The following is a 26,607-nucleotide window of genomic DNA, read 5'->3' on the forward strand; positions in this document are numbered from 1 at the left end:
CAACCATTTTATAATGGTTAATTCCACCAACCTTACCAAACATATTAGCATCAAATTCATTATGCCGGTATGCAAAGACCAATTTCTCAGGCGATTCCCTCATATCCTGGATATGCTTCACCCAACCTGAATCAACAATTACCATTCGTGGCAACTTTAGAGTTACCTGATTTAAACCGGCTAACAAATGATCCAATTTCTTACGCCCCTTGGTGGCCAGCGATTCCACACAAACTTCCATCAGATATTCCTAAATTTAATGGAAATCCGGGTGAAGATCCATCAAATCACGTGATGACATTTCATCTATGGTGTTCATCAAACACTTTAAATGATGATTCGATAAGGCTTCGCCTTTTTTAGAGGACATTAACAGGTCCAGCGGCAAAATGGTACATTGAATTGCCTAGAGCTTCGTTCGACAACTTCAGCACCTTAGCCACAACCTTTTTAACCCATTTTCAATTATCGATAAGGTATGAAATGGGAATAGAACTGCTTACCAACTTTAAACAGACAACAGCCACTCACATATCTGATCATATACATGAGTGGCGACGTCATCGTAGGATGGTAAAAACGTACGTTCTCGATCAACTATTAGCTGAATGGTTTATCAAGTCATTATTGCCTTCCATCACGGAAGATGTGGCAAAGGGGGGAGTCGTAACAGAAGAGCAAGTGATCGCTCATGCACAATATCTGGATTTGATTTACACTCAGTCCGGCACGCTCTACGACAAAATACCTGATGCTCCTAGACCAGAATCCTTGATTCCTCCTCCTCCTAAATCAAAAAATGACTCTCATGCCGGCGATGACATGATTGGCACGACAGACACGAAATCGACAAGGGCCACATCCAAAAAGGCCTGTAAGGTTTCAGGTCAAAATGCAAAAGACGAACTTCTTGCTTCGGAAGTAAATGCCTTATCGACAGATAAAGGCAAAGAAACCAAACAACCAGGAAGCAAGAAGAAAGGAAAAGGGAAGAAGAAGAAACAGGACGAGCAATCTCCAAAAAAATCTTCATCAAACCCTCCTGGAAATAGGAAACCCCCTTCAGGGTGCATGATATGCGATGAGGATCATTGGACGAAAGAATGCCCATACAAAGCTGAGCTTAAGAGATTCTTTAAAAGCTCGAAAACCTCAGCAGTGTTAACCGATCCGTTTCCGAATCTAGGAACAAATCTGGTTGAAAGTGGAAATTCTTCCCCGTCTCAAGTGCTAATGTTGTCGATTTCGAAACAGCAAAATGATGCTTTGATTTCGACAAGGAACAAAGATTACGGGAATCCTCAGCTGTCGAACAACAAGGATAAAGATCAACCAAGTAGTTCGACAACAACTTCGACAGAAGTTGTACCACCCACCATCCCTGAATTTACAATAAAACCGCTGAAGGGAGTAGTACACAAGTCGACATTTAATCCTCACGCTAGAGCGGCGCAACATTATAACATAGTGGAAGATTTGGCCCAATCGCCATCCGCTATGTCGACTCTTGAAGTACTACAAAACTTCCCATCCCAAAGGCAGGCTTTGTTATCAGCCATTGGTGGGATTGATCCAAAGGATTCCAATCTTGTATCCTTTGACCACAAAGGATACGATCCTTAGTTACCAGCTCAATTAGCTTTCCTTGTTCAAGTGAAAGCCCTCAACAAAACTGTTCACCGAATGATTATTGATGAGGGGACATCTACATGTATCATGTCGATGAGCTGCTGGAAAACTTTGGGATCTCCAACCTTGTCGTGATCTGCAACAACATTAAAAGCATTCGACGGAAGAACGTATACCCCGTACGGTATCTTAAATAACTTGAAAGTTGAACTAGGAGGGAAAACAGTAGAATTAGATTTTGAAGTCATCGAGGGGAATCTTGATTACAACATCCTACTAGGAAGGCCATGGATATATGCCATGGCAGCTGTTGTGTCGACCTATTTTAGAAATATTGCATTTCCCTTTCAGGGAGGGATTACAATCGTCGACCAACAAAACTTCCTCCCCAATGGTTCACAAGTTATGGGAAGCATTCCCATGATCCATGGAAGCCCCCATTCGCTTCAGAATATCAGAGTAGGCCTACTAAAAGATCCTATACTAATGGGAACTTTCGCTCTTCCACCTCCAATCAATCTAGCATAAGTAGTGTCAATAGGAACCTGCAATATGATATCTTCCGCAAAGATCTCAGAAAACGATATTCACATGGATCATGCAATGGTTTTGCTCCCGAGCCCAATAGAAATATTATAGCAATCAATGTTTCTGGCATGGGAGGCAAACCCAAATCAAAGCTCATCAAGCATTTGGATGGATAGGTCTAGAGAATATGGTACTCCTTCAGATCCTTGGTTGCAAGTGCATGACACCGACGAAGGAATTCTCCAAGCTATGGTAGTTGAAGGAGCGCCATGGAATGATTCCCACCATCATTCTCTTCTTCCAAATTATGAAGAAGATACTCAAAATGACCTTTACCATCCTTCAGTAATTAATTTTCTATCAAATACTGTAAAGACAGTGGATTCCGAGCGAAACTTGTCCAACATTGAAGAGACCATAGCCATAAATATCTCGACCAAAACAGATATTGTAGAAAACATTTATGTCGGCAAATGTTGTTCTCCTTCAGAACTGGAAATATATAATGCTCTTTTTCATGAATTCAGAGATGTCTTTGCCTGGTCATACAGTGAAATGCCAGGCATCGACTCGAGTATCATTGAACACGAAATCAAGATGTATCCAGATGTTAAACCGATACGGCAACGGCTGAGGCAGGTGCACCCCAAGAAAGCCGCTGCCATTAAGGTAGAAGTTGAAAAACTCCTCCATGCTGGTTTCATCTACCCGGTTCTTCTAATCGATTGGGTATCGAACATTGTCCCGGTTATGAAAAAACAGGGGACAATTAGAGTGTGCGTCGATTATAGGGATGTAAATCAAGCTTGTCCAAAAGACAACTACCCTACACCCTTTATTAACCAGATAATTGATGAATGCGTCGGATGCGAAATCTTTTCATTTATGGATGGATTCTCCGGGTATAATCAAATAAATATCCGCCCACAGGACCAGTCAAAGACTGCATTCATTTGTCCGTGGGGCACATTCGCATATCAAAAATTACCCTTTGGTTTAAAGAACGCAGGGGCGACGTTTCAGAGGGCAATGAATTATGCCTTCCATGACATCAAAAACATCGTTCAACCTTATCTCGATGACCTTCCGGCTCATTCGCGAAAGCGGCCTGATCATCCGCAACATTTAAGAGCGATATTTCTATGTTGTCGACACTACAAGATACGGCTCAATCCGCACAAATGTGTGTTTTGTGTCAGTTCTGGTCATTTACCTGGCTTTGTAGTCTCCAAGGATGGGATTCGTCTCAACCCTTGTAAGGTCCAGGCAATCATAAATTTGCCTCCACCTTCAAATTTGCTTCAGATTCAGAAACTCCAAGGGAAAGCAAACTTTCAAAGGAGGTTCATTCCAGATTACGCCGAACTTGCTAAAGGTTATACACGTCTTTTGAAAAAGGGGGTACCGTTTAACTGGGATCAGGTCGCGCAAGATTCCTTTGATGCTTTAAAAGATTCCCTAATGAAAGCATCATTAATGTATGCCCCTGATTATCAAAGAGACTTTAACATGTATCTGGCTGCAGCAGATACGACCATCGCAATGGTTTTAGTTCAAGAAGTCGATGGAATAGAACATCCTATTTATTATTTAAGTAAGAACTTAAATGATACAGAAAGCAAATATTCTTATGTTGAAAAACTAGTGCTTGCAGCGGTTCAAGCGATGCAAAGATTTCGACACTATGTCCTCTTTCGGAAAACTACCATTCTGTCAGATTGCAACCCCATGACTTATATATTGTCGCGACAGTTGCTGGGGGGAAAATATTCAAAATGGATAGCAATCCTTCAAGAGTTTGATCTGGAATTTGTAAAATCCAAGTCAAAGAAAGCTCTAGCTTTCGCATAATTATTATGCGATCTCCCATCATCGTCCAACGATGAAACATCCGAAGAATCAATCGTGGACGAAAGTTTGTTTCTGATATCCGCAAGCAATGAGTGGTATGGAGACATAATAATTTATCTTCAAACCCAAAAATTCAGGCCAAATACCTCTCGCTCTGAACAAAAACGTATTCGATACCAAGAAAAAGACTACATCATCTTCGGTGATACACTTTACCGTCGTGGTATTGATACAGTTCTGAGGAGGTGCCTCACCCATGAGGAAGCTGAAAAAGCCCTGAATGAGTGTCATTCAGGTGCGTGTGGGGGACACCAATCTGGATATGCTACAGCACAAAAAATCTTACGAGCAGGATACTTCTGGCCAACCATGTTCAAGGATTGCATAACCACAGTCAGAAGTTGCCATGCTTGTCAAATTTTTGATAGCAAAACCAGAAGACCACCCGCACCTTTACAGCCAATAGTTGTTGTTGGGTCATTCGCCAAATGGGGCATCGATTTCATGACATGTAACCCCACCTCGATCGGGGGGCATGGGTATATTATAGTCGCCGTAGACTATTTTACCAAATGGGCCGAGGCGATGCCTACATTAGATAATACTGGTGGAACAACTGCCCTTTTCTATATTATAGTCGCCGTAGACTATTTTACCAAATGGGTCGAGGTGATGCCTACATTAGATAATACTGGTGAAACAGCTGCCCTTTTCTTTTTCAATCATGTAGTCGCCAGATTCGGCGTACCACAGGCTATAGTCATAGGTCATGGATCGCATTTTCGCAATCACATGATGGTTGAATTAGCTGCCAAACTAGGGCTATCTCACGACAGCTCTACTCCATATTATCCGCAGGCCAACGGACAAGTTGAAGCGATCAACAAGGCCCTGAAGTGCATGCTGCAAAGGATGATCAGAGTTCACAAAAGAATATGGCACCTAATCCTGTACTCAGCTTTGTGGGCTTACCAAACATCGGTAAGGAATGCGACCAGGTTCACACCCTTCCAACTGGTATATGGCCTGGAAGCAGTCTTACCAGTCCAGTGTGAAATCTCATCTCTCAAACTCACAATCGATCTCCTCCCTGGAACTTCAGAAGAAGAAGCTCGTTTCTTGGAATTAATCCAATTGGATGAAACCCATCGTGACGCCGCATTGGCTAACGAAGCCCATAAGAAACGAGTCAAGGCGCAGTTCGACAAAAATGTCAAACCCAGTGTCTTCTCGGAAGGTGACTTGGTCCTGCTTTATGACCAAGAATCCGATAAATTGGGAGCAGGTAAATTTAACTCTTTATGGATGGGCCCCTATATTGTTAAACAAGTGTTAGCGAAAGGAGCCTATGAGTTGATGGATTACGACGGGATTCCACTGGCGCAACCCCGTAATGGGTTGTACCTCAAGCGTTACTACACCTAGTAGTAACCAATGTGCTTTTGTTATATTTTTGTTTTCGCTAAGAGTGTTTGTTTTGGTCGAGTAATCCACCTTTTTACATTTATTGCAGATGTCAAACCCATTGGAACCATGTGTTGGATATGCCGACGGAGCAAGTCGTAGTTCGCGGAACCCGTCCTCCGCAGCCTGGGCCATTTTTGATCCAAGCGGTGAGCTACTAAGTTTCAGAGGTGTATGTATTGGTCAATCAACAAACAATATCGTTGAATATAGTGCGTTGATAGAACTTCTCTCTGATGCCATCACTCGTGGTATACGCCGGCTAATCGTCAGGCTAGACTCACAGCACGTAATACTGCAACTCAATGGTATATATTACGTCCGAAACCTAGCTATTTATCGCATGTTCCTAAGGGTTAAGATTTTGGAAAGACAATTTGATCTTATTCAATACCAGCATATTTCCAGAAACTTAAACACATTAACCGAATCATTAGTGAACTATGTGTTAGATAGAAATTTGCAACATTTATAAAAAGAAACACACCATCAAAGTTTTACATGTGGATCACATAACTCAACCAGAATAAAAACTCCGAAAATCAAAAATACATATATAGCTGTTTATGGTTTACACATAATGTTCTGTAACCAAGACAAAATCGGTCACACGACCCAAAACTCAAAATGCTAGGGGGCACCCTAGTCTAATGATGCTCGTGATAGCAAGTCACAGCCTGTGCGATCATGCGTAAGAGACGAGTCCATCGTTGAGGCACACCAGTAGTATGCCGCTGTAACTGCAAAGGTAGCTCGTCAATCCTCACATCCGGGATACCGAGAGTAAGGCTCTCCACCTGCTCCTGAACAGCTGTAAGAGTCTCGGCCACATCAAGGTCATGAAGAGTAACCCTCCCGGCAGCCTCTCCTGCTAGGGCAACGGCTGGCACTCTCAGGCGAACTACTGGACGAACAGGACCAACATCTGCATGTACACATGAGTTTGATTAAAGTCTTGATAGAATAAAGCACAAGGACATTATAAATAAAAACAGTAAACAGTGATATGGTCAATTATTTTACCAATAGCGCCCCACTGCTCGCCATCCGGCAGTACTAAATCTAGATCACCCCGGAAGTCCATACCGGCATATGGATACTCGGAATAGACCATCTCCTGACGATCAAACCACCTGAAGAAGATATCAGAAAACGAAATTTGAGATTGACCAACATGCCTAGACATATGGTAAACCCATCTCTGCATGCGTGGTTCAGTAGGAGAAGGCAAGTCGAGTGCAATGTACTATGGCTGCATCAGTGGTATCTTCTCCAAGGCAAAGGCAGTTAAAATAGAACCGAACCCAAAGTTCTTCAACCTCCCGTCCTTTATCTTGGTCAACTGACTTTTCATCACAAGAAGTACTGCATCGCACCAGTTGAATATTTTCGGTTGGAGGCATTCCAAGGAATGCTGCATATAGGATCTGTTGGCTACGTGAAGAGACACACTACCGGCCATCCTACCAAAAGTAAAGAGGATAGACCTAAGGGACCTGTCAGTGACATCATGGATGATGATCTTGCCGTCTTTACTCGGCTGAGATCCTTCCCTGCAATACTGGCGGACATAATCTCTCACAGAGTCACTTCCTTGGGCCGAACCTGACAAAGAGATGGGGGCACCCCGCCTCGACAAGCCAGTCAAGAAGTAAATGTCTACTGCAGTCAAGGGGATAGATTTGCCCCTAATCTGGAAAACTTGGTTGATAGGATCCCAAGCATCGAGAAAATACTGCAGCAGGTTGATCTACTGTCTCATGCTAGAGATGCGGAAGAACTTCAGCAAGCCACAGTTCCGCAGCGCGTTCACTGTAACAGGATCATGTAGGGCAATCATGTCCTCTTCTTCATGTTCTCGTTCTCACCATGTAAGGGTCATTTTGCTCCAATATCTCTGCAAAAACAAACAAGAGAGGAGATTAGATCCTGATTTTGATGAGAAACAGGTAAAAATTCCATAAAGAACTGTGCAACAAATTCCTTTTCTGTGCCCAACGCACCTGCAACAATGTTCCACCTGTGTTGAATGTCAAACTGCCTTCATGATGGCCAACATTCAGCGCAGGTTTCGATGTCCATAGGGTGCGTTGATGATAGAACGAACCCATAAATCCCTATGGGCTCAGAAAAGCAGAGAATGAAGCACAGAATGCAAAAATGAAACCATGAAATGAAAGAGCTCGGTTTTAGCTCCTACCTGGTCCAAACGGCGCGGAGAATCGTCCACAGAATCTCCCGAAATCAGCAGATGAAAATCAAAGGGGAAAAGGCACCTCCAAAGCTCCAACAAACCAAGTTCAAATGAAATGGTAAAATGAGAGGTAAAAACACTTTTTAATTGCTTTTTACATAGTTCAAAGTAAAATATTAGCATTTTCATCTCATTTTCAAGCAAATGTTGTTCATTTCTAACTAGGTTGATGAAGCAGTTGAAAATACAGTACTATCTTTGAAAAGACGAAGCTGTTTATGGTAAAAAATCAAAACAAGACCATCTAATCGAGCAGTTTTAGCGCATAGTTCAAGCTCGTTAAAAAATAAACATAAGATCGAGCAAGTGTTTCAATCCACATTTAAGCTCGTTAAAAAATGAACTATCCTCCGGTAAATAACCATTGTGAATGAAGCATTTTCAGCCATTAAAGCCTTGGTCGTGTTTGCACCGTCACCTCCACTTTTCCATTGGCCGATCATTCACCTCCATTTGATTGTTTACCCATTTTGAGGAACAGCTGCAAAGAGTGATTTCCCTAGCCATCCTTGTGACATTGTCGTGCTTGGAAAATTCCAACCCTTACCTGGAATCAGGTGCTACCCATTTTATCACTCGTTCCTCAAAAGACGAGTCTTCATTAAGCTCTTTTCATCTGACTCGTAAAATATGAAAAGATTGCCGAGTTTTAGCCTTCCAGCTCGTTAAAGCGACCGAAAGTGCTATCCCTCCTCTAGATTTTAATGTTTTTGGACCTGAGGGATTATTGCACAAAAAGATCAAGCGCTTGTATTGTTCGGCTCGTTAAAACTATCGAAAATTCATCCCTTCTGTATTATTTTATACTTTTTCAGGCTTAAGGGATTAGATGACGAAAAAGGAATTCCGGAGTTAGCTTTACGTACCTTTTCAGACTCCCTAAAAAGGAAAAGGACCGAGTTATCTTTGTCGTTCGACTCGTTAAAAGTATTAATAGCGACAAACTTGTCTTTAGGCGAGAACGAGTTTCACTATCGCTAGGCTCGTTAAAACATAGCGAAGGGTTTGCCCGAAGGGAAAATTATAGAACAAGCATATGTTATCCTCCTCAAGCTTGACAAAAATAAAGAGGTATTGGTCAGCAATGACTGGGGAAAAATTGCGAAGAAACTCAAAGAATCTTTATTGGTAGCAAGTCGCTCTTGAACATGACACGTCCACTCCGTGCCTGAGTCGGGTTGGGTTGTTTCATTCATCGGTCACATCACCATGGTCATGCCATACCATTGATCTAGGTGGACATTGGTGGCCACCTGCCAAGTCCACCTGGACCCCCACCATTGTCTTTCTCAGCATTTTTCAGTTTCCTTAATTGTAGCACAACTTACTATTTTTAGCAGTTTTTCGGGTCCTGAACTTCCGAGCCGTTTTGAGGCCCTAAACGACGTTTTTTGGGGAATCCAAGGGCAACATGGGTCCATGGAATGGACCGATGTTGCCCGTTCCAACAATGATAGTGCTCGGATAGATCTTTCTAATGAGCTATTGTACACGTCAAACGGAGATCATATGCCAAAGTTACGACCCCGGGAAGTTGATGTACCAATTTACCCCCAAACGGGGCCCACAGTTTGGCGTTTCATCTCCTAGGGTTAGGTTTTGGAATGTTAAGGGTTTTCCATTGTTTCTCAACAATAAATAGGCCTTCGAGCCTCATTGTAACACAGTTCAGAGGCATGTAGCCACCACATCTCTTCTCAGAGATAAGCTACCATCGCCCTAGCTGGTTTATTTCCATTTCTGGTTGTAAGCATATTTCAGTATTTTCCATTAATGAAATGAAGTATTATTTCCGCTGCATCTTTGTGTATATGGTTATCTCTGTAATTTGTTGCGTTCCTGTTTAAATCCGGATCAGTGGTATCAGAGCGGTCTGCTTTTTCTCTGTTTTTCTTTGCATGTCCCCAACAAGGTCGGGATATAAGGAGTTAGGGCTTGAACTGGTTGAACCTTTGCAAGACCAGCCTCGCAAATCCCGACGGCCTCCCATGGCGGACGAGAAGAAAGACGAGGGGGAAGGAGATCCCATCAAAATCTTGCTCGAAGAAGCCCTCGAGCGACAACGGAACGCGATGATGGACAACTTTGCCCAGATCCTTCAGCGGCTACCCAGAGGCAACGCATCGGCTTCCAGCAGCTACTCTGGAAACGCCACACCCTTTAAGGTACAAGTTAATTTTGAAATCCCCATATTCGAGGGTCAGATAGACACAAATGCCGTAGATAAATGGTTAAATCTTCTAGAGGGTTATTTTTCTGTTCATGAATTTTCGAGTCGGGAAAAGATTGTTTTTGCTCTTCTCAAAGCAGCCCCCCACGTCAAGGACTGGTGGGAAGCCTACTGCGAGCAGAAGGATGAAAGTACTGGCTCACTATTTTCAGCCGCACCCACCTGGGATTCGTTCCGGGATGCCATCAAGGAGCAGTACTACCCTGTCGGAAGCTATGAGGATGAATACATAAAGTTGACCACGCTGCAGCAGGGAAGGGACCAAGACGTGCCGGAGTTCACCAATCTTTTCCATACCCTTCGCACAAAGTTGGGTATCAAGGATTCAGAGCAACATTTGATACTCAAATACCGTGGCTGCCTGCACAAGTACATCCAGGAAGAAATACAATTCCTAAACATCCCCTCGCTCGGCACAGCATACCGATATGCCGTCAAGGTTGAGCAGAAGTTTAAACAAAAGAAGCGAGACTTTGGATCTGCGAATCCAAAGCAGGGGAAAGGTGCCCCTAAACCACAGAACAAAGGACAAAGCCAAGGCGGGACAGCCCAAGACAACCAGCCGAAGCCGCAAGCAAAGAACAGCGTCGCGAAGCCGAGAAAGGACACTGGAAAATGGTGTGAGTTCCATAAGAGCTCCACTCACAACACAAGTGAGTGTCGGGCCAAGCAGTCACTGGTGGCTGAGCTAAAGGTTTCAGAATCAGATGCATGTTCCGACTCTGAGTCAGAACCCGATAAGGGGTATGAAAAAGGGAAGCAGATCATTGATGCGGATCCCAGCGCCACTGTTGCTACCGCAAAGATCCAGAAAAATGAACCCGAAGATCCAGCGGAGGAGGAGCGTCTCTTCCACTCCCAGATGTGGGTAAAGGGCTCCCCGATACAGTTCATTTTTGATAGCGGGAGTCAAAAGAACCTCATTTCGGTAGAGGTCGTGAAGCGGTTGGGCTTACCGACCATAGCACATCCACAACCATACACCATTGGGTGGCTTCACCAAGGACGAGATCTTCGCGTGAGCCAGCAGTGTCGCCTTCCATACAACATCAAGCCCTTCACGGATGAGGTATTGTGTGACATTGTTCCCCTTGAAGTTTGTGATGTATTACTAGGACAACCATACTTGTGGAAGCGACATGCTGTGTATGAATCAAGGCCCCGTGCTGTTATTATTACATTGGGAAATAAGTTGTTCAGGATACCAGAGGTAGCACCACCTGCCGCCATCTCTTTGATTACTGCAAAACAATGCAGTAAGATCATTTCCAAAACCAGGAAATTTGTTTTCCTGATGATACGCCCTCAAGGAAAGAAGAAGACAGCGGCTGCGGCCTCCAAACGGGGTCCCTCTGCACGACAACTACAGATGGACAAGGTTGTGGAGGAGTACGAGGACATCTTCACCTCCCCGGCAGGGGTTCCTCTGCACTGTCAAGTCAAGCACTCCATCGATCTGACCCCAGGTGCGCCGCTACCCAATGGACCAATTTATCGGCGCTCCGTTCTGGAGAACGATGAAATCAAGAGGTAGATTCAGGAGCTCCTGCAGAAAGGTCACATCCGTCCGAGTTCATCGCCCTGTGGGAACCCGATCATGTTGGTACAGAAGAAGGATGGGACGTGGAGACTCTGTATTGACTATCGGGCGCTGAACAAGATCACTGTCCGTAACAGGTACCCGATCCCGCGCATTGATGACCTCCTAGACCAACTAAAGGGGGCGAAATATTTCAGCAAGATCGATCTGAAGTCAGGATATCACCAGGTACAAATCGAACCCTCCGATGTGTGGAAGACTGCCTTCAAATCCAAGGAGGGCCTCTTCGAATGGTTGGTCATGCCTTTCGTATTGACGAATGCTCCTGCAACCTTTATGAGGCTAATGGATGACATCTTGCGGCCATTCACCAACTCCTTTGTAGTAGTATACTTGGATGACATTCTGATCTTCAGCCAGAGTTGGGAAGAGAACCTCCACCACATCCGACAGGTTCTCCAAACACTGCGGCAACACAAGCTATGTGCCAATTTGGAGAAATGCACTTTTGGCATGACCCAGGTTCATTATCTGGGATACATCATTGATGAATAGGGGGTGCATGTCGATCCGGCCAAGATCCAAGTCATTCGGTATTGGCCCTCTCCAACCACTCTAACAGAGCTCCGCAGCTTTCTAGGTCTTGCCAACTTCTACCGCAGGTTTGTGTTGGGGTTTTCTCATATTTCTTGGCCCTTGAGTCAAGTCACCAAGGGCGGGGCGAAAGCAAAATTCTTTTGGTCTGAATCTCAACAGAAGGCATTCAGGGAATTGAAGGATCGCCTCTGCACAGCACCAGTGCTCGTGTTACCAGATTTACAACAACCATTTGAGGTCGAGACAGATGCCTCTGACTATGCTATTGGGGCAGTCCTTACTCAACATGGACATCCAGTGGCATATCACAGTGAAACACTTTCAGACACAGTCTGGAAGTACCCCACTTATGATAAAGAAATGTATTCCATTGTACAGGCTTGCCGACAATGGAAGCATTACATTTTGGGGAAGGAAACGGTCATCCACACAGACCACCGACCTCTGCAGTTCATACAGACCCAAGGGAAATTGCAGAATGATCGCCATCAGAAGTGGTCTACATACCTACAACAGTTTCACTTGAATATCAAGTATAAAAAGGGCAGCACCAATAATGTTGCAGATTGCCTCAGTCGGCCACCGATCATGGCGCTAACCACCGTGCTCAACTCTTGTGGGCACGAGACTGCTGATTGGCCACTTCTCTACAAAAGCGACCCAGAATTCAGCCACAAATACCAAACACTCTTGGAGGGTCGGCATGTTGCAGATTTTCACCTCCAGGATGCCCTATTATGCCACCTCGGTCACCTTTGTGTTCCTTCAAGCGAGCGTGCCAAGATGATTTGGGAAGCACACTACAGTCGGGCTGCTGGGCATTTCGGGGTCGAGAAAACAGTGGCAGTACTGCAAAATTATTTCTATTGGCCGAATCTTCGACAGGATGTTGGGAAGTACATCCGATCATGTACTACCTGTGCCATTGCCAAACCGACCATTAAGAAGCACGGCCTCTATACCCCGTTGCCTACCCCTAGTCGACCTTGGGAATCCATCTCCATGGATTACATGTCAGGCCTTCCTTCCACTAAGCATGGAAATGACTGTGTTTTTGTGGTCGTCGACAGGTTCTCGAAGATGGCCATTATGATGGCCTGCAAGAAGAATATCACAGCAGAAGCCACTACTAAACTCTTCTTTGAACGAGTGTGGGTGCACTTTGGGATCCCACAGTCTATCATCTCAGATCGGGACAGTCGGTTTCTCAGCACATTTTGGTCCAGTCTCTGGTCAATGCTGGACACCAAACTCATGAAGTCCACAGCCTTCCATCCTCAAACTGATGGCCAGACAGAGGTTGTCAACAGGATGATTGTGCACATTTTGCGCATGTATAACTCAAAGCATCCACGCACATGGGACGAGAGCCTCCCCTATGTTCAGCACAGCTACAACCGAGCTCTTCACAGCTCCACTGGCCATAGCCCTTTTCAGGTGGGTTTGGGATTCCAGCCACTATGCCCCATTGATGTGGCCATGCCCCTTGCAGATACGCACATGAATTCATCTCATGTCCAGTCCGAAACAGATAAGGCCACCAGCTTCATTGAGCGCATCCAACATATTCGCCAGCAGGTCCATGACATTCTTGGGAAATCAAATGCCAAGTACAAGCAGCGACATGATCAACACAGGGTGCCACACAAGTTTCAGGTGGGCGACAAAGTCTGGTTGCATTTGCAAAAGGAACGCCTTACTGGAGCCTATTGGAAATTGAGACCACTCCGATATGGTCCTTACACCATTACTAAGGCTATGGGAGACAATGCATTTGAGCTCAACATTCCCCCATTCCTTCGCCTGCACCCAGTGTTCAATGTGGACCGCCTTCGGCCATACTTTCCACCATTGCTAGACACATCCGACATTGCAGAACAGCTCAAACCCACAGAATTAAATCCAGATTGCATGGAACAAGCTGCAACTAATCGGATCATGGACACACGGATCAAGAACACTCGCCAACAGAATATCCAACTGTATCGAGTTGTCAAAACAGGCCAACGCCTTCAGCAGGGCAAGTGGCTCACCAGGGAACAAGTTCAGCAGAAGTTTCCTCATCTCATGGAGGAGCTCAACTCAATGGGGACCATTGCTTCCTAAGGGGGGAGGAATGATCCAGGTGGATATTGGTGGCCACCTGCCAAGTCCACCTGGACCCCCACCATTGTCTTTCTCAGCATTTTCAGTTTCCTTAATTGTAGCACAACTTACTATTTTTAGCAGTTTTTCGGGTCCTGAACTTCCGGAGCCGTTTTGAGGCCCTAAACGTTTTTGGGGCCCTGGGTCCAAATGGACGATGTTGCCCGTTCCAACAATGATAGTGGGATAGATCTTTCTAATGAGCTATTGTACGCATCAAACGGAGATCATATGCCAAAGTTACGACCCCAGGAAGTTGATGTACCAATTTACCCCCAAACGGGGCCCACAGTTTGGCGTTTCATCTCCTAGGGTTAGGTTTTGGAATGTTAAGGGTTTTCCATTGTTTCTCAACAATAAATAAGCCTTCGAGCCTCATTGTAACACAGTTCAGAGGCATGTAGCCACCACATCTCTTCTCAGAGATAAGCTACCATTGCCCTAGCTGGTTTATTTCCATTTCTGGTTGTAAGCATATTTCAGTATTTTCCGTTAATGAAATGAAGTATTATTTCCGCTGCATCTTTGTGTATATGGTTATCTCTGTAATTTCTTGCGTTCCTGTTTAAATCCGGATCAACCATGCACATTTGGGGTAAATGCTACCGATCCATCACATAAGTGTCGCCGACATGTTCAAGAGAAGTCATCCAGAGAAGTCACCCGTGTCCCATCCACTACCATACATTATACTTCATTTCTTCGTGACCGCCATCCTGAACCATATATCATCAGATCGTTTTCACCTCCATCAAAATCATTTGCTCCGTTCCGTGTCATTGATGTGGGATTCATTAAGGCCCTCCTTTGATGAATCGCTTCTTATCGACATCAGCTCATTATCCAAGAAGTTGATCTAGGAACACCCCTTCATTACTTTGAAGCTTGCATGCCTCAATGGCAAGTTTTTCACTTCCGGCGACAGGTATACATCAATGACCTTCGACCGAAAGATTTTGCGTGGTGTTCGATGCCAAGTCCTTTATTCACACCACGTGAATTGTACTGTAGTACCTTGAGGGTCATTATCATTATCGGTGATTCCTCTCGCGCTTGTTAACAATTTACATCATTGACTGGTAATCAAGCGATGTCTTTCCATGTTCGACTTCAGAACATTTCTCACATGGATCGACTTGTACTTCGAGTGAAGATCAGACGAGATTGAAGACCCCGGATCTAGTTTCATCCATCCGGGCTGCGATATATATTCAGGAAAAATAAAGACATTGAAATGTACAGCATTGCAGCACAGATAATCATCCTACCAAAAGGATGATGACTTCACCAGAATCATAGTCTACCATCAGACGATTGTCTGTCCTATGTACATAAAAATGAATTTATAAAGCTGAGCATGGGAATGCCCGCCTCAGCTAGATCATGAAAACAGTATGAAAATAACGTATTGTATTGTATCTCATTACAGGTCTCCTCTCCAGCATTAGAAGAACTTCGGATCCTCCTAATAAAGCATTTCACCCGATAAACGGCCTCATACTTTAGGGGGCAATTGTTATAGACATTTTTGTGCCTTACAACTATAAGCATGAAATGTCCATAAACCAAGGAATCCTAAGTCCCTAAAGATGTTGTTCCAGCTCCTAAAGAAACAAGGTCAACAAATTACAGCTTCTCCCAGAAGTTCTCCACCAGAAACTGCTCAAAACTAGTCAAATCAGGATCAATTCAGATGCTCCACTAGCTGGCTGCATTGCAAAGCACCCAAATACACTGGCTAGGTGCGTTGCAACGCACTTGAATGCACTACCCAGGTGCGTTGAGCGGGAAATGACAAGTGGCAGAGTCATTCAACGAGGTGGAGAGACAATGGAAGCTTCCAGAATATTCTCCAATGACACTTGCCTCACGGAATTCGACCAGTGATGAGTAAGAGGCTCTCAGTCTCCAAGTGGAAGCAAGAACTGATAGAGAGAAGCCACTAATAAACTCATGGGATGACTCATCCTCTTTGCATACATCTATATATGGATACCTCACCAAGAGATCCGGAGGCTGGAATTTTGTACATTGCAGAGAATTGTTGTTGGTTTGGTGATTGATATCAGAGTATTGGGTGATTTATGCTTTGTTGGAGGTGAAGAAGGGATTCTATGCTGGGAGGCTGATGCTGGATCAGGACTCATTGGTTGTAACTCCTCCTGGATCTTCTTGTTTTATCAATAAAACTACTTGAGTTTCTCCTACATGCTTGTATATCTGATGTGCGTTATATTCGTATGTTTAGCTTAAATCTGATCCTAAGCTTTTTATGAACACAAATCTATGTCTTTTTGTAGTTTCTCTCTTCTGTGAACTTGCAGGAACTTGGTGACGCTGGGCAAGTGAGGGAGCAGATCGATGAAAGCTGGCAAAGAGAGGATAGATTGGATCGAACAACCAGCGCAAGACACATGTTGGTTCATCTTAATCATCTTCATTTATAGTTCATAAAGAAGAATACAAGAGTAGTTTTCCTTGTTTGTTTCTGAGGTCACTGTCACAACCCTATGGGATAGGGCCGTTCTAAATAGACACTTTTCCCGAAAACACATATGAAATGGCATACAAAGGAAGAACACAAAATGCATATCCCAAATGCTTGGAATCACTAGCACTCCTTCATTAATCTTCCAGAATGAAAATAGATTACAGACCTAACCCATCGAAATTTTCAAAAGAAACAATAATACCCTTAGGAATAAGACATTAGAACCAAAGTTAGAACGTCCTCTGAAAACAAAGATCAGAACTCTAGAACACAGACTTCAAAACCTATGAGAGTAGAATTTGGGAACCGTTTGAATGAGTTTCCTCCATATTTTTATAGGGAGAACTAAAGAAGAAAAACTTACAAAATATCTCGTAATGTTACAGTCGTCTAAGCATGCAAAAATCCTAATGATCACAAGATATAACTAATTATCTTCTTGAAAATGCAAAAATTTACAAGAATAACATAAATATGAAAAGCGTGAGGTGTCCTGATGGACAAAGCAAAATATCTAAATGTCGATTTTCCTGATTTCCTTAGGAATATTCAAGCTCTGTTGTCCAGATTAGTGGTGGGTTGATGATATGGTGATATTTATGTTATGATATTCCCCATGATTTCTGGCTAGCTCGTCAATTGCTTTCCCCCCTTTAACAACTTGAATTTCCTCTTTCTGGAGCGAACCATGATTTCGTGTAGTGGAGTGGAAGTGCCCTGTACTTAGCTGTTGTCCCATTCATCCTTCATGTTCTCTATGTTTCATTCTTGAAGGTAAATATGTCGCAACTCCTTCAAAAGAAAAATTACAAAGTCATCATATTTCGGTGCCTTCAACTCCTTTTTTCTTAGCCCTCTATTGCTTATTCATTATAGAAACACTTTCTATGATCGAGGGATTTCATAAAATACAACATTCAAGGTTTCAAATCCCTTTCCATCATAAATATTTTAAAATAAAAATTACAAAATCACATTGTCCCGATCATCTAAGCCCATTTTATATTAGCCTCATTATCACAACTGTGCCATAGAACTAGGCGTCGTGAAAAATGGCTTGGGTGCTTGGGTACTTAAGCCTTTTGGCTCCTGTTGGGAGCATATATCCCTTTGGTATTAATGCTTTTCCCTTGGTTCAGGGAATTCAATCATACAAAAGTATGTCGAAACCACAACATCTATAACATATACCCACAGTATTCCTAGAAAATTGTTGTATTCAAGGGGTCCATCAAGGACCTCAACTTCAATAGTTACTGTTTTGCAAAATCACATTGTCCCGATTGTCGTATCCCATTTTCTATTAGCCTCATTATCACAACTGTGCCATAGAACTAGGTTTCATGAAAAATGGCTTGGGTGCTTTGGTACTTATGCCTTCGGGCTCCTATTAGGGGTATAACTCCCTTTGGTATTCATGCTTTACCATTGGTTCTTTGAATTCTTGTGACCAAGAGCCACATAACATCATATCTCCTGATTATCATAACCTTTTCAAAATGAGATTAGAACAGATTTCCAATATCTCCTTGCTTCGATATTCCTTCTTAGAACTTAGGTGCTCTACCCACCCTAAGCCCTCGATTCTTTTGAGGTCTCATGACCAAGTGCTAACAACATCGGATCAAAAGTTTTATAAGACAATTTAAACAAGGGGGTTACGAAATCCATTTCATCTCAATAACTAACCTTTGAAATGTCCTCATTCTCATGTCATCATGTCCACATGGAGCCTCCCTGGTGGTGACACGTGTCACCCAGATTTTCCCCATTAGGCTCTCAAAAATGTTGAAATCAACTGCCACGTTTCTAGCGTATGACCACATCATGTTGATGTCATTTTCCTCAGTAGCTCCTCAAAGCCAATTATCTGTTGCCATGTGTCATGTCTTGAGGAGAGAGAAAGGGTCCCTGGGGTCATCAAATTTTCAATGATTTCCTTTGTTTTTCCCCTTCTTAGTGATATTGGAGCTTATAAAGAATTATATTTAAAATGGTTTACGAGGTTTCGGTCTTCGATGTCCCAAAATTACTAACCCCCCAATATTTAGGTTCCAATGTGCCCTCTGGTCTAATGTCCAACCTTTTGGTATTAGGCCCAGATATATCTTCCTTCCCATTCTTATGATATCATTTTTGGATGTGATCGCTTATGGAATCTTGACACTCCCATTTTCATTTAAGCCTCTAATATTTTGGTGCTTCCATTTTCGGCTCACCTCCAAATTTCAACTCCTGAAATTTCGGCTCTCCCATCTGATATCAGCCACTGCTATGTTGGGCCTTCTCTTAAATGGCCATTCTATGTTTTTCCTTTCATTTTCATTTCCCTTTGAATGAACTAGATTGCACGACTTCCTAGTTATATCATAGATGGAAAACAGGATCATTCGACAGAAATGCAAGAAAGTATAATAGACGCAATGTCGGATCCAATTGGGGACAATGTATTACAAGAAATGCATTGAGAACCTACAAATTAGTTCCTTTTATGCATTGGGCATTGATTCATTTTATTTAGTTACATGAAAAGAAAAAAGAGAAACATTAAGAACTTAAATCATTACTCCTATGTACAATGTCTCACCGGTATATACAGTGGATGAAAATGGACGTCTTTAATTCTGGAAATAGAACTTGAGAATTTACCCATTCATAGGTAGTTCAAGTACCTCACCATCGAAATTTTTCAGCAAGAAGGTGTTGTTTCCCTTCACGTCATATATCTTGAAGAGTCCAAACCATAAGGGATAGAACTTCCCATAATTTACTTTGTCCTCTCTTTTGACATCCCATCTAAGTGCCAAATCTCTTGGGTGCATGGAAATTTGCATTGCTTTTCTGTCAAAGAGAGATTTCATCCTTTCTTGAAAATTGATCAAATTTTGATTTACTTGTTCCCTACTTTCTTGAAGTTTTACCAGTTGACTGATCCTCTTGGTTAGAGAAATTGGCTCCTCCTCAACATCACATAGAATTTTAGCAATTGGCATTGCTAATTGTATAGGGAAAATTACATCTTTCCCATAAACTAATTCAAAAGGAGATTTTCTAGTGGACCTCTTGGTCGTAACCCTGTTAGTCCATAGGGTAAAGTTCAGTTGTTAATCCCATTTCTCCTGATTTTATACTATTTTTTTCTTTACAATCCTTAATAGGTTTTTAATAGAGGACTCAGCCATTTTGTTTCCTTGTGGATAATAGGTAGTTGAATGACCTACTATAATTTTGTACCTTCCGCAAAAATCAATGAATTTGGCTTAATTGAACACTTGAGCATTGTCAGTGACAATTTTATTTGGGAAGCCAAACCTAGAAAGGATATTTTCCTCTAGAAACTTGACGAATAGTGCATCCATTGCATTTCTAGCTAGGGTAGCTTCCACCCACTTGGTGAAATAATCAGTGGATATGAGTATCCATTTGTGCTGGCCACTAGAAGGTGGATGTATTTCTCCATTGTAGTCTAACTCCCTTTGCCTGAAAGGTTCTTCTATAAAAAAATGGATTAAATGAAGGGGAGCCAACCTCTATTTTTCTGCAAACATTTGACACTTCTCATAGGCCCAAACATAGGTATGTACTTCACCAAACAACTTAGGCCAATAAAAGCCTGCTTTGAGAATTTTGTGGGTTGTAGCTCTCCAACTATAATGTCCTCCACAAACACAATTATGGAACTCATCAATCACTTTATTAATCTCTTCTTCAACCAAATGTAAGAGCAAAATACCCATTGCGTCTTTCCAATACAGTTGGCCATTTGAGATCGCAAATTTATGTGCTTGTAACCTCAAATCCCTTTAGTTAAATTTATCAAATTTGACTAAGGAATTCAGGAAAATTAAATAATGGATTATATGTTTATACCAATGTGAGACAAGGTACTTCATTTGAATTGAATGTGTTGAAGTCTTGACATTATTCTTCTCCTCTTATCTTCTACTTTCTCCTTTCTTGACTGTCAGCAAACTCATACTGAAGACTTGGTAGTTTGCTTCAGACAAGATTTTAGCTAACCCCTGCCATTCGACGAACTTATTGGGCTTAATATCCATGTCATATTCCTATGTTTTAGCAATCAATTTTCCTCTTCTTCCTTCACTATCCCCTTTCACAAGGATATCTTTCACTTAGTTGTAGGAACATGAGTTTTTATACTTGATTGTAGGACACAGATTCTGAAAGATTTTATGGCTTTGACTAAAGCATAGGAATGCTTTTCCAATATATTATATTTTGACTTAGAATCTCATAGCACATGGTTAAATAATGCAATTGGATGCTTGTGTCCTTCATCATCTTTTTGCAACAAGACAACGACCACCGTGTGGGGAGAAGCAAAGGAAAAGATGAAATATGGTTTGTGATAGTCTAGGATAACTAGTATTGGGGCCTTTGCAAAAGCGTTTTTGATTTTGGAGAATAATTCTTGAGATTCTATTGTCCACTTTCTATCCCTGTACTTTCTCATCATCTCTATGATTTCTTTGACTATTGCAACATAATTGGGTATGAACCTTCTTAAAAAGTTGATTCTTCCTAAGAAGATGTGGATTTATTTATTATTTCATGGTAAATGAATGTTGTTAATGACTTCAACCCTTTTTTGTTCAATATTTACTCCCTCCTTTTCTACAATGTGGCCCAAAAATGTGCCTTCACTTATATCAAACTATGATTTCTTAGGATTTAAGGATCGACCATAACTTTTGCATTTCTCAAAAGTGAGTTAAAAGTGTTTAATGTGTTGTTCATCTATTTCTGAGAAAAAAACGATGTCATCCAAGAAAATTACTACAAATTTGTTTTATTCTCCAACAAATTCTATATTCGTAGCTCTTTGAAAAGTGGCTCTTGCGTTTATGAGGCCAAAGGGAATTCTGAAATACATAAATTTTCCCCAAGGTGTAGTGAAAACAATTTTCTTTTGATCTTCTCAGTGCACAACAACTTGGTTGTATCCAGAGAAGCCATCCATCATGTACATCTAAGAAAACCCTACGACCTTCTGCATAATGTAGTCCATCTTAGGCAAAGGGTAATTATCTTTTATTAAGGCCTTCTTTAGGTTCTTGAAGTCAACATATAACCTTATTTATCTATTCTTTTTCCTAATAGGAACCAAACTTGGCACCCAATATGAGTACCTTAATGACACAATTATCTTCTCTTGTAATAATTTATTTACCTCCTTTTCAATGGATGGGAGAAATAGAGGATTAATATTCCTGAGCTTCTACTTATATGGCTTCACCCCATCTTTTAATGGATTTTTGTGTTGTATGATGCTGGGATAAAAAAATTATTTAAATCAGCATATGGCTAGGAAATCACATCCATGTAATCCTTCAAAAGGTCCAAGAACCTTTGCTTGTATTCCCTAAGTACTACTTTAGATACTTTGATGATTCTTAGATCTCCTTTCGTGCTAATGTTACAATCTTCTACATCTTCTTCAAGCTCTAGCTTAGTCTGTCTAGTAGCCACATCATTTGAGTTAAAAATCCTTTCCAACGGAAACAATCCTCTTGGGATAATATTACCCTTCAAGTGTAAAATCCTGTGTCTAGTAATATTTCCTTCCCAACTGACTTATTTTTCATCTATTACTTCCTCATCCTCTCGATCAATAACTATGTTTGAAAACTCTCAATAAGCTCCATGAAGATTTTGATTTTATCCTCATCTTTAAACACCTACCAATACTTGACTTTGTCTTGTATTGAAGTTCTATATCTAACATCAACTTCCTATCTGAGCAAGGAGTTTTGAGGAGGCTTGAAGTTACTAGAAGATATAACCAAGGAGCCAGACATCCAATTTCTATCTCTAGGAAAAAATTGGTATTAAAGCCTAAGAAATAATTATAAATCAGACCCCATACCTCATTTCAGTAAGCCTTCAATATTGGATGTTTATTTTGGCGTTGACTTCTGATTTGACCCATCACCAGCTTTGAATATCCAAACACTACCCAGCACCCAATGTTGATATTTTTGGCATCTTGCAGACTTAACAAGAAAGCTTCATATTCAAAAACATTATTAATGGCTTCAAATTCTAGATTGAAATAAAGAGGAATTAGGTTTCTTTCTAAAGACACTAACAACACACCTACCCCATTTCCTTCCCTAGAATAAGCACCATCAAATTATAACTTCCATACTTTATTGCACTCTAGTGATTATTTATTTAGCTGGACAGAACATTCTAGCTGTGTTTCACCCATGGTTTGGTCATTTTCCTCTAACACCAAACGAGAGAAATCCTTTACCATACACTAGAGAATTATTTGAACAATCATCACTTGTAACTATCTTTACAAATCTTGATTCTCTATACAATCGACATTCCTCTCCACCAAACATGCGAATGGTGGAATATGTCAAATCGAGTTTGATAGATCCCCAAATTTTCAATCCCCATGAATTGGATAAAATCATTCCAAACCTTACAGGGATGTCAACAACTAAAATATCCATTAAAATATGTTTTATAGGGATCTAAGCCAAATTGACCACCAGGTCTTTAATCATCCCCAGGAATTTTACTCTCTTAGAGTCAAAAGAGCACATATCTTTATATAGTTTTTTTATTTGTAGCCCCAACTTCTCCATGAAAGACAAGGGAATAATATTATCAGAATCTCTTGAGTCAAAGATGTGGTTATGCAATAGGATCTCATGGATTACCAAGGTAACATAGAATGGGGCAGTGGAAGAGTCGTACTCCTTAACATTAGGTCTGAATACAACCATGAGTCTTTCTTCTTGGAGGCTTAGGATATGTTTCATAGGTGCTATGGTAGGTGGACATATGAACTGAGATACTTGAGCTTTATAATTAGTTTTTCTTAACAATTCAGTTAAGGGAACAAAGATCTTGACCTTCTCCAACTATTTTTGAAGATTACAAGCAGAGGAGTTCCTATGAGATGTTGCAGCTTCAATAGGTTCCTCCTTCTTATTACAGACTAGCTTGGCCTGGGGAAACAATTTATTTATTTTTGGGACTTTGGATTTATGAGAAACATGATCTGAGGACTCCTTATTGCTTAGTGTGACCTGGTCAATAATTTTATTTCCTTTCTAATGACTTAGGGGGATTTGAGTGGGGAGGATATTCATTTTTATGTTGCATTATAGGTCTTTTCCTAAAAGACCTGAGGTCATATTTTCTATCTCCATGAAGTCAAAAAATTGCCTACAATAGTTTTCAATCTCACCATCATCCAGTGGGGCAACCAAGTCATCGCCTTATTCCTCACTTTCCTCTATTTCATGTTCCACATTAGACATAGAAAAAAAAATAGTTTTCTTGAATCTCTATGGGTTCTTCAACATGTTCCTATGGCTCATATTCCAAACAAAAATATGGATGAATATGATCTTTCTTCTCCTTTCTCTCCCTCTATAAGAGTTGAAAGGGTGTTCTTCTATATTGAGGGTTCAAACTTCAGTTTGCGGATGGTTGACTCTATCGAGGGGGATTTTTGTTTTCCAACTCTAGTTTTACAAGCTTGTTAAACAAATTTCTTATCAAATTATTCATCTCCTCAAGCTTTTGTTCTTGGGTTTCCTTCCCATGGATCAAATAGTTGGCTTCCTCTTTTCCCCTCCTCCTATAACCATACTTAGTTTTCCCTTTCCATTTCCTATTGGAGGTGAGATTTTATTCAACATCTAAAGCATCTATTTGAATCTGGTCTAGGGTAGGGGACTTTCTTTCTCTAGGAGTGAAACCAACTTCAATTTCAAAAGCCACAAAAAAACCAATTTAGCAATATCCTACGGAGGTTTAATTTAAGCTAGAAGAATATTGTATAACTGGTTAAACATTTTTATGAAATTTGAAACATCTTCATTATGTTTTTTCTTCATTGCATTGAACTTAGAGAGGATGTACCCATGTTCCCTTTTCTCTCCCCATTTCTACATAAAATAATTCTCCATCTCCTCCTAGGTAGTGATTGAAGCATTGGGGAGGGATTTGAACCATTTCCTTGCCTCTCCATCTAGGTAATGAGAAAAAAGTTTTAACACCACATCCAAGTGTTCTAGATTCATATTTTCTGCAAATGCACAAAATGTTTTTATATGGCTTTGAGCTGAGTTATCATCTTCTCTAAGGAATTTTGGAAAGAGCTTAAGATAATATTATGTCGTACCATTTAGGGGCTATGCCAAGTCTAGTGGAGCATATTTATTTAGGAGGAAATTAGGGAAAACCATGTTTTGCAAGGGAGGTGGCAGGAGATTTATAAGAGGACCTTCTTGAGGAGTTGTATGAGTTGTAGATAACTGAAGCTGAGATGGAAATATATTGATTCTTTATGTTGGGCTGTTTATGGGAATATATTTGAATTCTACAGATTCTAGGAAGGTATGGAATGTGAAGGGAGGTGAGGTGATAGAATCTTCTTCAATTTTGACTCTTGTTGAAAATGATACAAACAATGCACAATGTTCCTCAAGATATTCAAAAAAATTGGAGGAAGGCTCAAAGTAAATTACCACAACGTTTTAAGAGCTAGAGGATGATATTTATGGAAAATAGGTCATGGGAACTGGAGTGACATGATTTGTTTCCTTCTAGACATTCATAGATATTATCTTTTCATGGTCAAACAAAGAGGGAGTTTGTTGTTTTGAATTATCAGAGTGATTATGTGGCCTTTTGAAAGCTAGGATGCTCAAAATGAGATTAAAAAATTAGAGTCACGAAGGTGAGATATCTTCAATTAACACCCCTTTCTGCTCACCTTATCAAAGGTTGTACAAATGTCTTACCCAAGGAAAATATTTTGATTCGTCCCCAAAAATGGCAAAAAAATATGTTGTAGCTCCTAGAGACAACCCCTGGAATGAGGAGCAATCGGTGCCTAAGACATCTTAGTCTCTCTTGAAGATAATTGATAGTTTCTCAAGATATAAATAAAAATGGTTTTAGATCTAGTTCAATTACCTTTTCTCAGAGGAAGATATAGTATATGTAGTAGTAGAACATCATTCCCAAGAATAAATGCTTTAGATCTAGTGGCTGACACATGAAAAATGTAACCTATATTTATCATTACAGTAGAGATGGAAAGAAGAAATATAAGGGATCAACCTAGTGTGAAGGGCTAGATAAACACATAATCCTATGCAACAAATCCCAACCGAATGATGGAACAATAAGGAAATGAAATGTAGAAATTATGGAGTGAATTTTAAGGTTTCCAACTCAATATTTCATGGGTACATCATTTCACAATATAACATAGTAAATATGTAACCTCACAGGTTCTATCTGCTACAATATAACATAGTAATTCCATGATTTATAAGTGAAACCGGCAGCTACTACTTACATAATTTTCTAGGAAGATAAACACATATCAAATGACATACAAAGGAAGAACACATACTACATAACCCAAAGGAATGAAAATAGACTGCAGGCCTAAACAAATGAAATTTTCCAAAGAAACAATTATAGCCTTAGGAATAAGAAATTAGAAACAAATTTGGAGCCTCCTCTCAAAATAGAGTTCATAACTCGAGAACACAGACTTCAGAAAGAGCTAAGAGTGGAATTTGGGAACCCTTTTAATGTGTTTCCTCCATTTGTTTATAGGGAGAACCAAAGAAAAACGACTTATTAAATATCTCCCAATGTTAGAGCTATTTTACCTACTCAATTTTTTGAGCATGTGAAAATCCTAATGGTCACAAAATAAAACCGATTCTCTTCTTCAAAATGAAAAATTTTACAAAAATAATAGAAATATGAAAAACATTACATGTCATGATGGACACAAAAAAATATCTCCATGCCAATTTACCCAATTTTATTTTGCAGATTCAAACTCTGATGTCTGGATTAGTGGAGGA

This window comes from Pinus tabuliformis, chromosome 3_2, assembly GCF_031772625.1.
Source record: "Pinus tabuliformis cultivar Carrire ecotype Pingquan chromosome 3_2, CPIR1, whole genome shotgun sequence".
NCBI classification, from domain to species: Eukaryota; Viridiplantae; Streptophyta; class Pinopsida; order Pinales; family Pinaceae; genus Pinus; species Pinus tabuliformis.